Source organism: Heterocephalus glaber, unplaced genomic scaffold (assembly GCF_053883595.1).
Source record: "Heterocephalus glaber isolate CG9 unplaced genomic scaffold, H.glaber_assembly_v1.0 deba00000281, whole genome shotgun sequence".
NCBI classification, from domain to species: domain Eukaryota; kingdom Metazoa; phylum Chordata; class Mammalia; order Rodentia; family Bathyergidae; genus Heterocephalus; species Heterocephalus glaber.
In genome coordinates this window covers 26,021,667-26,027,666 of record NW_028258139.1, presented here as the reverse complement: position 1 = coordinate 26,027,666, position 6,000 = coordinate 26,021,667, and the positions used below count along the sequence as shown (strand labels likewise).

The 6,000-nt window shown below is 37.4% G+C and overlaps 1 long non-coding RNA gene across 1 annotated transcript; it reads right to left on the bottom strand.

Moving 5' to 3' along the window:
- Positions 1 to 291: 291 nt before the first annotated feature.
- On the bottom strand, positions 292 to 5,471 carry LOC147830254 (uncharacterized). Its single transcript, XR_015440418.1, has 4 exons — positions 5,093 to 5,471; positions 1,970 to 2,076; positions 1,271 to 1,412; positions 292 to 706 (listed from the first exon to the last, which is right to left on the bottom strand). It is a non-coding gene; the product is annotated as an uncharacterized LOC147830254 (long non-coding RNA).
- Between the last annotated feature and the right edge of the window lie 529 nt (positions 5,472 to 6,000).

Sequence of the window (6,000 nt, the reverse complement as noted above, 5' to 3'; positions counted from 1 at the left end):
AAAGGTTGGATTGTCTGGCTTCAGAAAGTTCTAACAGCCCTAGGATCTCTAGATGTCTGAGTGCCAGACAGCTATGTCCAGATGTGAAAGAAAGGAAAAAAAACAGCAAAGATGTAATATGGCAACAATGGCTATTGTTTTCTGATGAAATCAGGTTGGGTCGTGGATACAGATTTATGTTTTATGGCCATATCTCACTAAATATTTATAAAAACTTTATGAAGGCATAATCATCACACCCATGTTGCAATGAGAAGCTGAAAATCAGAGATAGTGTCATGGCTTAAGGGCTGGAAGAGCTATGCTTCTAACTCAGGTCTGCTTGACATTAATACAGATACAAAATCACATCCTAACTTAACAGGGGAGACAATTATAACTGATTCCCCCTAACTTCCTAAAACATACACATGCAGTATTTGGTTTCATTAATCATCAAACCCAATAAACTGAACAAGAGAGCTTGTATAGTGTGAGGAACAAAAGGCCAGGCATGGGAACCTCTGTGCCGTTTATTTGAGCAGCTAGAAGGTACCTTAGTAGAAGCACCTATGAAAGCAGAATCTTTCATCAAAATAGCCAAGTTCAGGCTTGGCTCTTCAACCCCGCAGCAGGTTCCAGCATCTGAAGACAAAGGGAAACCCCATGAAACACACTCTGAGAGGTGGTGAGGTATTTTCAGGATGGATTTCTGTGACCTCAGCACCTAGAACACAGAGTGACACAGCTTAGGCAGCCAGTAGCATCTGAATAAAGAAATCATGTTCAGAAATCTGTCATGTATGGTTCTGAGACTCCCATCTCACTCCATCACCTATACACTTCTGGCTTATTGCACCTAGATTTCTCTCCAGTCTAAAAGCCTGTCTATCTTCTAAATACCACTACTTAGACTCAGGGGTGATACACGTTTCATTTTCCCAGACAAGCCTCAGTCTGTTCCTTGGATATAACTGAAATAGTGTTCTTCTCACTCTCACATATGTCTGTGTTTGGACAGTAAGCTACATGGTTCTCCCCATGTGCCCTGCCTTTATGACAGAGCTTCATATTCTCATTGGAAATACAAAGGACCAGGGAGGATACAGGGAAATGCTCCCTGAGAGTCACAGTTGCTGAAATTTGAAATGAATTAGTAGCAAGAATGGTATAGCTTCTTTACTAGAGAGCTTCAGAAACAATTAAAAATACATTATCAACATTTTAAAAGCACTGCTTTCTTCAAATGCGGTAATGATAGGTGGGAAAGGAACAGGAGATAGGAAGGTACCTTTCTGCTCAGCTGTTCTAAATGGTAGCAAAGCTGCCCAACGAAAGGAAGAGAGAGTGGCAGCTGGTGTGTGAATAGATGATGGGGAAAATCAGAGCTACTTAGTGCTGATGTGCTTCAATCAAAGTGAAAGACTTCCGAGCTGAAAGGCATAGAACAGACACAGTTAATAGGGTACTGGAGCCTAGGACGCATGTGGTGTCAGAAAATAAGGCCTCTACTGCACATTCACTCAAGTGTCCTAGACGCAGACAAATTATATCCCCCAACAACCAAAGATCTTGCTGATGTGATACAGAAGAACTGCAAGGCATTTCGTAGCATCATGTAAAACAAACAGATAACAGAAAATGGAGATGGAGAAGTTTTACTCATATTTCTAAAAAGGGAAGAAAAATAGATTATAGAACAACAAATAAATGAGCTCTTTTATCAAGCCCAGAAAAACATCTGGGACAGATTATATACAATATATATGTTTGTGACATATCAACTGAACCATGGATTTCAAAAAGTCTTCATAAATTCAATATATGTCATGAAGTCTCTCCTTAGAGTCTTATGAACATACTGTACAAAATACATGCTATACTACCATAACTGTTATGATATCACCCAAAAAACCCTGTTTTATTTCAATTAACAAATAAATTGAGTTATTGCCCAAGTATCACACAGAATTGGAGAAGACTGATCTACCTGCAGAATCCATGCTCTAAGTCAATATGTTGTACTGTCTCTCCAATCTCCAACTGTCCATATGGATGGTTTTTTTAAATCAAATTTTCAGATAGCATAGCAAAAAGCTGGAAGGAAAGATAATGGCAGAATCAATATTTAAATATATCTTGAAAGGCTTGCCATGTGATTCAAAACTCCACAAAAAAATGGGAAAAAACGGGCCAGGGGTTTAGCTCAGTGGTTCTGCCTCCTGCCTCCCAAGCCCAAGTTCCCAAGTTTGATCCATGGTACCAAAAAAAAAGAAAAAAAAATGGAAAAAGTTAAATCCATTCACTTAATGAATAATTCCTAAACTCTACACACTTGTGTGTTTTTTTTTTACACACCGTGGGGAGGAAGAGTCATCAGTAAATTACTTCCACTGTCATGAAGTTTTTACATAGTAAAACCCATGCTCAGAGATTAAAATAGCAGGAGCAGATGTGGTTAAGGGTAAAGGCTTTCAAAGTCGCAGAACTGAAGTCTCATCCCAACCACTGACCTCATGGACTCATCTCCATTACTTAATTTTTGAAGCAGGATTATCATATGCATTTCTCCACATATATCAACTAGGATCATGTTGTGACATACAGAAAAAGTTTCCATTTAGGCTGTGAAAATGTACTGTAATAATTAGAGCAGAGAAAAATAAAAACTAAAAATAAAAATATGGCTGATTCCATATCTTGACTGTTGTTGAGTTTTGCTACAATTAACATGGGAGAACAGCCATTTCTTCAACATACTAATTTCATTTCTTTTGACTATATCCTCTATGGTCAGAGTGTCAGGTCATATGGTAGCTCTATTTTTAGTTTTCTGAGGGGCTTCTTAACTGTTTCTTACAGTGGCTGTACTAATTTACATTCTTACCAACCATGTGGAAGTATTCCATTTTCTCCATATCCTCACCACACTTTAGTGTTACTCTTTTTGTTAGTAGCCCTTCCAACAGGTGGAAGTGATATCGTATGTGCATTCTTCTGATGATTAATTGCACTGAGAGATTTTCATATACCACTTGGTCATTTGTATGTCTCTTCAGGTGCTTTGCCAAGTTTTGAATGTGGTTATGTTTTGCTGTTATTGAATTGTTTGAGTTCCTTATATATCTTGGATATTAGTCTCTTAGTAGGTGTATAGTGTGCAGGCATTTTCCTCTTTTTCCATAGGTTCTCTCTTCAGTGTGTTGGTTGTTTCCTTTGCTGTGCAGAAGCTTTTTAATTTGATATAATCCCATTTGTTGATTCTTAGTACTATTTCTTCTGCCACTGGAGTTCTGTTCAGAAAGTTCTTACCCATGTCTATGTCTTCTAGAGTTTTACCTATTCTATTTTCTAGCAGATTAAATGTTACTCATGTAACATTTAGATCTTTGATCCATTTTGATTATAGTTTAGTACATGGTGAAATATAAAGACCCAATAAAAATAGGCAAACAAAATGAATAGACACTTCTCACAATAAATATAAAAGACCAATAAACACATGAAAAATGTTCAACATTGCTGACCACAAATGTATTACTTTAATGCAAATTAAAACAACACTGAGATTCCATCCTACTCCAGAAAGAACAGCTATCATTATGAAATCAAATAATTACAAATGGTGGTGAGTATGTGAAGAAAAGGAACTTTTATCCATTCTTAGTGGGAATGTAAACAAGTATAATCACTGGAAATCAACATGGAGCTTCCTCAAAAAACTAAAAATAGAAATTCCATTTGACTTAGCTATTCCTCTTCTATACTTATGTTTATAGCAGCACAATTTATAACTGCTAAGTCTTAAAAAAAGCCTGTATGCCCATCAATAGATGAACAGATAAAGGAAATGTGATATTTATACATAATAGAGTACTACTCTGCCATAAAGATAAACTTGAGGCATTCATAGGTGAATGGATGCACCTTGAGACCATAATATTAAGGGAAATAAATCAGACACACAAGCTCAAATGCTGCATAGTTGAGAGAGAGAGAGAGAGACAGAGACAGAGACAGAGAGAGACAGAGAGATACAGAGAGGAGACAGAGACATACCAAGAGACACAGGGAAAGAGAGAAAATTAGAAGATAAAAAAATAGAAAATAGGAAGTAGGAAGAGTTTTTCCAAGTAGATGAGAGAGCAGGAGATAGAGAGGTAAGGAGAGAGGGGAAGAAAAGGGGATGGAAAAAAGAGAGAATCAAAGAAAAAAATGAAAATAAAGCTTTTACAGCTAAGATATATTGTGCACATGTGCCAACTCAGCATGAAAAATGTAATTATTGTGCACTGGAAAAGTGCTAATAAAAATAAAGAAAAAGGTCAAACTTGTAGAAGCAGAGAATAGAGTGAACATTTCCATTGAAAGATGTTAATCAAAAGATACAAAATTTCGTTAGAAGGTGTAAGCTCAAGAGATCTATTATACAACATCCTGGCTATAATTAATGTATCACTGACTTTGAGAGAAAATGAAAAAAAGTGTGGAGGGTAATCCATATGTAAATTAGCTTAATGAAGGTGTTTCACAATGTATAGTTATTTCTAAACATCATCCTGTATATCATAAATACATACAACTTTTACTGTAAGAATATCTCCTAAAAGTAAAGCTGTTATCCTCACCCATACACTCATTGACTTGGAAAATACACAATTGATTTTCATTGATTTTGAGCCATTTTTGCCTCATGTGATGCTGTCCAAGATAGCTCCCAATTTTGCACACAAATCTTAGATTCCAGTATGTGGACTTATTAGGAGATTTACACACAGATTGTGATGAAAGTGAACTCAAAATTAAATCTTTCGGGCCGGGGATTCAGCTCAGTGGTTTCACCGCCTGCTGCACAAGCGCAAGGACCCAAGTTCCATCCCCGGTACCAAAAAAAAAAAAAAAATTAAATCTTTCGATTGCCATATCAATTGAGTTCTGAACAATAGCGATAACAAGCAGTGTTTTTGGAGCTTTCACCATTTGCTGGGTGCATTTTAAACATCTGAATTAACTCAGTTAACAATGTATGGAGAACTTACGAGGTGCCCCATTCTGATGAGCCCCAAAAAGTAGGAATAAAAGAATGCCTATCATCAAGGAAGAATCAACATACCTCAAGGTAAAAGCTCGCAAGGAAAAGCTGGACCACACACTCCAGAAGGATCCAGACAAGAGTCTGACCAGGGGCTCCTTTCTCTCTCCATTGCCTCCTTTCTTAACACCCTAGAAATTCTCAAGGAAAATTTCAAACATTCAACTCCCTCCTGTATTTTCCAAGGCAGACCCTCTCACTCCTTTTGGCATTGTGACCTTTTGTTCCTTTTAATTAGTCATTTCTGGCTCACTCTCACCAGCACCAACTGATCCTTTTCTCTCTCCTTCTACTTCCCCACTCTGCCAGGGAGCTGAGTAATACTTTTTTTTTTTTTTTTGGTACCAGGGATTGAACTCGGGAACTTGTGCTTGCAAGGCAAGCACCAGAACCACTGAGCTAAATCCCCAGCCTGAATAATACTTCTTTGCGGAAAGGTAGAATGTGCAATGGCCTGCGACCCAGCAGATAGGTATGAATTGTGATACTGACATTTATGTCATGTGACCTTAAGCAAGATCTCTAACCTCTCTAAGCCTCATGTATAAAATCAGAGGGACCAGAGCGTCTCACAGCTACTGTGATAATTCAGTGTGATTTTATATTGATAGATTAACCCAGGGGGTGAGGTATATGGAGATCAAATTTGCCTGTTTACTGTCAATAAAGCTGAGTTGGAGAATATGGCTTGAGCTATTGCCAGAAGCAAATTTTCTAAAATCACTGTTGAGATACAGACCTCTCCGAGGAAACACTAGTCCCCCTCATAACAGGCTACATTAGTTCATGGAGCAACTGAAAATATTTGTGTATCAAAACCTAGGTTTCTGAAAAATAGAGAAGAAAGAAGCCTGAGTAATATACAGTTAATACCTTACCAATTTCACAAGATTTTGAAATAACTCTTCATCCTGTGGAAAAAAACAAGA